At 49.2% G+C, this 8,000-nt stretch overlaps 1 long non-coding RNA gene across 1 annotated transcript; it reads left to right on the top strand.

Moving 5' to 3' along the window:
• Window positions 1-68: 68 nt before the first annotated feature.
• Window positions 69-5,834, top strand: LOC135980305 (uncharacterized). Its single transcript, XR_010597424.1, has 2 exons — window positions 69-1,600; window positions 5,129-5,834. It is a non-coding gene; the product is annotated as an uncharacterized LOC135980305 (long non-coding RNA).
• Window positions 5,835-8,000: the final 2,166 nt, after the last annotated feature.

Below are 8,000 nucleotides of genomic sequence, written 5' to 3'. Positions count from 1 at the left end.
CTTGATTCTTCTGCAGCTGGGGGAAAGCCACATGCTTCCAGGTGGGAGGGTGGTTGAGACCAACTCCTACACTGCAGCTGGAGGCAACGCCACATCAGGAAGGGATGAGGGGTGTAATGCCTGCCAGGGAGAGAACTGTTCAGGTTGTAGCTGAACCAGAGACAAACCCGGCTGTAGGGAACAGAGTGAAATGTCCCAGAGGAGAGCCCAGAGAAGGGGCAGGGAATCTCAGAAACCACTGAGGTGGGTGAGGATTCCTGTGACTCCTAGCACAGAGAAGCAGGGTGCTTCCAAGTATGGGAGGGGCTGAGACTAGCTCCTTTCCAGCAGAAGGCAACATGCCCTCAGGGCCAGGAGAGATGTTGTCCATTGATTAAGGAAACTGTCCCAGTTGTTAGCTGGCAGAGTTCTGCAGCTGAAGGAGGGGGCCCAGAGGAGGAAACTGGGGAAGGAATAGTCGGGGTACAGGAATGTCTCCTCACTAGTCACTTGGGGCAGGATGCCCAGGACACTAGGAGGATGGCTGGGTCAGCATCTGTGTACCCAGGCACTCAGCCTGTGACCCAGGTTTTGAGAAGGAACCGTGCAACTCTCCTCCTGGAGGGGAGCAGTCACACAGCTGACTTCTGAGGGACAGAGAAAGGGGTGGCAGAGGGTACCCCAATCCAGGTCCCAATTTTTCAGGATGCTATTTCTGAGAAGTTTTTGGAAAGTAACTCTGTCTCTTTTTACATCAAGATGCAGTTCCAACCCCTGTAACAGCAGGGGAGTTGAGACCAGGAAATTGCCAGGTGGTAGTTTGTCCGAATAGAAATGACCCAACTGACAGAGAAGGGGGGTGTTTTCCCCCAGGCTGGTGAGAGACAGGGAGCAGTTCTGGGAAAGCTGCTGGGAAGAGGTGCAGCTGATCAAAGGGTGAACACTGTGACCGTGTACCCCATAAGGCTTTATGGGGGTGTGCTTATAAATGTATGTATGACATAACTGGAATATGTTTTGTGCTGCCTGTGCCATGTAACATATCTCCGTAAAGGTTATGGTCTACTATAACTATTCATCCTATTTGTACATATATATATATCATTTTCTACTTAAGGTTAAGAATATGGGCTGTATGCTTGCTTGGTTTCTAAGTAAGCTTTGGGAGGCATTTGGTCAGCTTCTTTAGGAAGGAATTCGCCAGGTTAAGTACCTGATCAGGAAACACTTGGAGAATAATGCATCTTGGAATGCTCCAATCCCCATAAGAAGTCTTCCTGGAGACATGCAAGATACCATGTGGACAATGGCTTCGGCCTGTAAAGACTGAGTCATGCAGGGACATGTGACTTGCCCAGGTGACTCCAGAACTCCATCTTGGAGCTGGACTTTGCAGAGAAGGGAGGAGGGGGTGTGTCTTCACCCATAAGAGAGAGTCTATTTAAATCCGTGGGAGACCCCTCCATTTTGTCTTCAGCTGGCTAAAGAAGGAGCCTCTCCACCCCACCCCCCCATACTTGAAGGAGACTGAAACAAAGGACAGTAACTACAGGGGGTGTGAGTGATTGCTGGACCCAGGCTAAAAGGAGATTAGCCTGTAAAAGGGAGTGCTCTGGAACTGGTGAGGAAATTATCTGTATTCAGTTTGATTAGGCATAGATTTGTGCATTTTATTTTATTGTATTTGGTGACTTACATTGTTCTGTCTGTTACCACTTTGAACCACTGAAATCCTACTGTCTGTATTTAATAAAATCACTTTTTATTTAGTAATTTACTCAGAGTATGTATTAATACCTCAGGGAGCAAACAACTGTGCATATCTCTCTATCAGTGTTATAGAGGGCGAACAATTTATGTTTGCCCTGCATAAGCTTTATGCAGGGTAAAACTGATTTATCTGGGTTTAGACCCCATTGGGAGTTGGGCATTTGAGTGCTAAAGACAAGCATGCTACTGTGAGCTGTTTTCAGGTAAACTTGCAGCTTTGGGACAAATGATTCAGACCTTGGGTCCGTCTGGAGCCAGACAGGGTGCTGGAGTCCTGAGCTGGCAGGAAAACAGAAGCAGGGGTAGTCTTTGCACATCGGGTGGCAGCTCCCGAGGGGGTTTCTATGATCCAACCTGTCACACACACCTATCCCAGAGAGCATAGATCACAGCCCTCTAGGGGGCAGGGAAGGACTGGTACAGGGAGGGGGAAACACACGGTAACCTCAAAAGGGGAGTTGGATTTCCTACCTACGTACAGTCCTGGGGTTGGGAGACGGCTCCCCAAAGGGCCAGCCAGTGTGCAGGATCCCCCTAGACCCTTATCTTGCCAGACCCTAACAAAATGCCAGAAATAGGATGAAATTAAGAGCCCACACAAAGGGAAACACTGGAGGGAAAGAGAAGGCAGCGACTGACTTCATGGGAGAGAGTCAAAGGACACCATGGGTAATGAACAAACTAACCTCAAACTACACTAATTGAACACCAGGTGTGGTATCAAAGATAATTGTAAACACCCATATTTGATTAAAAAAATTGGTATTAATGTTAAGATTTGGGGATAAGAATTTCGACACAGAAGTTAAATCTTATGATAATGCTACTTTTCAGTTAATACCTGTAAACAGGTTTAAACCTTATCACAGCAGAGAAACCATAAAAAAACCCTGGATTGTGTGTGTGAATGGGGAAACTGAGGCATGCAGCCTCATGGCCTTAATGGCTGGATGCCAAGAGAACTATAACAGTTTACTGCAAGACGGTTAGTCACTGACTAAGAGGGGAGGTGTGACGCTCTGTACCTCAGGGGAACAGCCTACACACCATGTTTGGCTTTATAAAATGATTGTGTGGTATCCAATGCAAAGTTTGTCATGTTGGGTGTCTCTGGAAGGCTGGTAATGCACTGAGCATGGCTGTTATGTTCATGTTACAGTAATGTTATAGGTTATAATTTCATGTCTATAGTTATGAGACTGAAAATATATCCTCATGGCTTAAAGCAAGCCCATGAAAAAACTCTCCATCAACCCATAACCAGGGGGTGGGGCTATTCAGGGAGAACAAGGCTTTAAAAAGCCCCCTCCAAAGGCAGTGGTCTTCCGCAGTTTGGGTGGGGGTCTGAGCGCCCTTTTTTGCTTAGGGTGGCAAAAATGGTAGAGCCAGCTCTGCAGCGCGGCAGGGGGTGCATGCTCAAAAATTGTTTACCGATAGGGGTGCATGATCGAAAAAAGTTTGGAGACCACGGTCCTAAGGGACACAGAGAGGCTAGAGAACAGGAGTGGTTAATGTGAGTTTTGCGAGGCAGTTAACCAGGTGCAGGAGCAAATCCGTGACCCTTGGGGGGAGTTTGTTGTGTGTGGTGTAGTGTGGTTGCTGCTTGACTGAATTATATAGTGAGGTCTGGTCGTTTGAGGGGACTTGTGCTGAGCCTAGTGGCCTGCCAGGCAAGTTGAGAGCTTTTTAATGAGGCTTTGGAGGCCAAGCCCTTTAGCACCCATCAACCCGTAGCAGGGTTTGGGGCTACTCAGGGAGAACAAAGCTTTAAAAAGCGCGCTGCTAAGGGATGAGAGATGCTAGGGTACAGGAGCTGCTAACGTTATTTTTTTGAGGGAGTGCTCCAGGTGAAGGAAGAGCAACTATGTGACCCGTGAGCAGTGTTCCCTCTAATGTCTCACCCATGTGTGGAACGAATTTTATGTGCACTGATATGGAGGTGATATGACATGTCATCTCAGTGCACATAACAAAATTCATGTGGTGGGGGTAGGGCCGAGGGGTTCGGAGTGGGGGAGGAGGCTCAGGGCTGGGGATGAGGAGTTTCGGAGTGCAGGGGGGGCTATGGCAGGGAGAGAGGACTCCCCCAGCTCTCTGCCTGCAGCAGTACCTGGGCAGCAGGGGGAGAAGCACCTCTCCCCATCACAGCAGCTCTGGGGCTGAGGCTGCAGGATATGCGCCCGGCCCGCGCAGGTCCAGGCCATGGCCTGGGCAGCGCTGTGGCCCGCGTTCCCTGAGTGCCTGTGCGGCCCTAAATGGGCTGCTCCGTGGCCATGCAGCTGCGCAGTTTACAGGAAACTTAGCCCGTGGGTGGTGTGTGTTTGTGGTGTGCTTACTCCTTGACTGAAGTATATACTGTGCTCCGTTTGTTTGAGGGACCGTGTGCTGAGCCTGGCGGCCTTCTATGCAAGGCTGAGAGCATGTTGAGGAGGCTTTCATCCCCAAGCCCTTTAGGACCTGCCAAGCCTTAACCAGGGGTTGGAGCTAATCATAGAGAACAAGGCTTTAAAAAGCTGGCTCTTAAGTGACCAGAGGAGCTAGCTTGGTGTGCTGGTGCCTGGAGCCGCCCCTGGGGTGGGGGGGGAGGCAATTGTCAGCGTTTATACTGCACCCTTCTTTCATATTCTAATTACTGAATGTGTCGAGCATTGTTATCTTTGCTATTTTAAGAATTAAATTGTTTTTGAATGACATAATTACATTGTTATGAATGGCAGTATAATAAAATCATTGCAATTACTTAAAAGCTGTCTTCACTAACATCCCAGTTTAAAGACGTTCTATATCGCTGTAGCTTTCTGGATGAAACTGTCAGCAATCTTCTTTACACCCAGGGCCCTTGGTATTGTTTTGATGCATGTTAAGGTCAGCTACGTTATTCCATTGTCTGTCCAATTGATGACGGGAGATAATTTTTAAGTCTTCGGAAGCTGAAGAATGAATTGAGGATGATAGAGGCACAGTGAGAAGGCTTCTTACACATTTGCAGTAGGCTGGAAACATAGTGCTTCCCGAGTACTGCAAATGACCCTGAGATCTATCCTGATGGGTAACAGCTAATTTAGGTACCATCGTTTTTTGTGTGTGTGTGTGTGTGTGTGTGTGTGTGTGTATGTATATAGTTGGGATTATATTTTGCCATGTGCATTACAGTGGAGTCGCATTTTACGCGGGGGTTAGGTTCTAAAATCTGCGCGTAAGGCGAAAATTGTGTAGAGACAAAATTATCCTTAAATCCCCCATAAAGTACAGTATACTGTACAGGGTTGTGTATACACCCCAGTACAGTAATATGTATAATGTATACAGTAATGTACAGTCTATAATAAAGAGTACATAGGCAAAATATAATTTTACAGTACTGTATTTTTAATTACAGGGCGTCAGAGCTGGATGCCGATCCAGGAAACGGAGGTGACTGAGAACTTGGGTGACGGCGAGCGAGTCGTAGACGAAGTGGTTGGCTCTGGTTCAGCTCGAGAAGTTGATTGCGTAGGCTCTGCTGCTGGCTGTTTTTCCTTGAAAAACATGGTGATCGGCAACGGTCGCTGTTGTCTCTTGAGCTGCTCAAACATTTCTTGATACGGTCTCAAATGGTCCGTAATGCTACATGTGATTTTGAGGCTTCGTTCCATAGAGGGATCGTATTCAGAAATTAAATAATTCAAGTGTTTTGCTGCTTGGAACGCTTCAGGAAATTTATGAAGATTCCAACTTGCTGGCTCTTCCAGTTAGTCGTCATCATCTTAGTCTTCTGTAGATGATTTTATCAGTTCCTCTGACTAACAAAGAGTTAATACTTCTCTATGGCTCTCAATTAATTCTTCAATTTCTTCCTCAAGAATGTCAACGAAGCCATCAGCACCCACTTGCCTGGCCACCTGAATAATGCGTTGCACTGCTTTGTCAATGGTCAGGAAACCCTTAAAATCATTCACACATTCTTTCCGGAGGGCCAGTAAGGAGCTGGTGTACATCTCGCATATGCAGGGAGGCAGCAACATCTCTCAAAGGGGGTGATCTGTCTGACGCTGCAGCGATCACTTGCGTCTTCCATCTTTCGATGTACCTGGATGCTACGGTGAGGAACTTTGTGGCAAGTGCTGTGCGTGACATCATCAGGAAGCGAATCGCCGTGGCCCCTTCCAGCCAAGATGTCGCCAGGTACCCAGGGGAGCCATATTTGCAAGAGACGACAGCATCATCCCTCTGAGAGCGAGAACTATGCTGTAGAGGACCCTGGAGGATACCATCCATGGGCAGTACATGGAAAACCTGAGATGGAAGATGTTTTTCATCAAAGCAGAGTAGTAACTTTGGGGAACCAAGTTGCTTCTATTTGGAATAGCGTCTCCGTGGGGGAGTTACGCTGGAATAGGCACTATGCTTCTAGCTTTGATGCCAGTCAGACGAGCCCCTCGACTGCACGTCCCGTGGGTCCCAACAGCCTGCTCTGCTCGGTCTGCAGAGCAGGACTTCACTTTCCTCTCTAGGGTTGGCTGTGGAGCTGTGGTGCCACCTGCTAGTTCTGATTTCAAAGCTTGGTGGAAAAAATAAATAACTGCAAGGGCGGGAGAAGCAACTCTCTCGCTGAGTGCCTGACGGGGGTAAATCGATCCCCACAAAAACAGAGTTTAAGAGCCGAGTACTGAGCAGCACTTCAGCGGTAAAGCCTGCCACAAACACTAGACAATGTACACTCCATCACAAAGCTTCTGTGAATGAGCTTAATCTTCACTCTGCAAGTACCCACCCCCATTAAGTGGCCTATCCCAAGCCACATCCTAAAAATGAGAAGTAAAGTATAATGATGTAGAATTTACAGTAGGTTTTTTTGGGGGGGACAGGATGGGGGACCTCTGGGAGCAGAAGGACACCTCAAGCCTTCACATGATCTCACAAATGGAGATCCATGCAACATATGCTGGGTGGGGAGAAGAATATAACCAAGTCTATCTAATTCACACTGTTGTTAATATATGTATTGTCACTTCATCAGATGCATGGAGTGAAAAATGCAGCACATGAAAAGGTGGGAGTTGCCTTACCGAGTTGGGGGTCAGTGCTAATGTATCAACAGAGGGAAATTACTTTTGGGAGTGCCCCAGCCACTCCCAGTCTTTATTCAGGTCTAATGTGATGGTGTCAAGTTTGCAAATTAATTCCAGTTCTGCAGTTTCTCATTGAAGTCTGTTTGTGAAGGGTTTGTTGGTTGAAGAATGGCCACTTTGAAGTCTGTTTGAGTGTCCAGGGAGATTGAAGTGCTCTCCGACTGGTTTTGAATGTTACAATTCTTGATGTCTGATTTGTGTCCATTTATTCCTTTGCATAGAGACTGTCCGGTTTGGCCAGTGTACATGGCAGAGGGGCATTGAAATCAAGTATACACAAGTTAAGAAGGAAGGTACTAGACATCTGGGGTCAGGTGGAGGTGCCCTGTTTCCTCGCAGCGCAGGAGCAGCGGGCCGGGGCATGGGAGGGCAGGGGACCAGGACCGGAACTGCTGCTGTGTGGGCTTTCTTGCAGCTGGCCTGGTGCACCTTGCACCTCTTCTGGGACTCGAAGGGCAGGCTGCAGAGGGCACAGCTGAAGGTGGTGGATTTGTTGTGGCACCTCTTCAGATGCCTGGTGACCCTTCTGAGGAGATGGAAGCGTCGGGGTGGCAAGCAGATGGGGCAGATGAGTGCGTCTGCGGCAAGGGGGTATTTCAGGTAGATGAGGTTGTCGTCAGTCCCCTGTGGAGCGGGGGTCCCAGCGGCGGCAGAGGTTTCTCTGGCTGGTCTGCTCCCCCTGGGGGGAGTGGGGTCGGGTGGTCCAGCTAGGCAGGCATCTGGTAGAGTCCTGGGGTCCCTTGGGTTGGTGTCTGAGGCTGAGCAGCCATCTTGTGGGGTGCTGGGGCCCTCCTGGCACACGGCTGACGGTGGTGGGGGCATCCCTCAGCGGTAGCTGTGCCCCAGGAGCACTGGGGATGCCTCTGGGTAGCTGGAGCTCTTGAGGAGCAGTGGGGGTGTCCCACTGAGGATCGGTGGGGGGTTGCCTCTCGGCGGCGAGGGCTGCTGGAGAGCAGGGGGTGTCTGGTGTCCGCTGGAGAACAGGGGAGACATCTCGCAGCAGCTGGGGCTGTTGGGGTGTAGGACGGAGGTCTCTTGGCAGCTGGCGTGTAGCAGGGGGAATGCTCAATAGTTGCAGCTGCTGTGGGGCGGTTGGGGGGGGTATCTCGCCAACGGGAGCAGCGGGGGGGGGGGAGACCC

This window comes from Chrysemys picta, unplaced genomic scaffold, assembly GCF_011386835.1.
Source record: "Chrysemys picta bellii isolate R12L10 unplaced genomic scaffold, ASM1138683v2 scaf2589, whole genome shotgun sequence".
Taxonomy (NCBI): domain Eukaryota; kingdom Metazoa; phylum Chordata; order Testudines; family Emydidae; genus Chrysemys; species Chrysemys picta.
The sequence above is the reverse complement of the archived record's forward strand: the minus strand, read 5'-3'. Positions and strand labels throughout refer to the sequence as shown.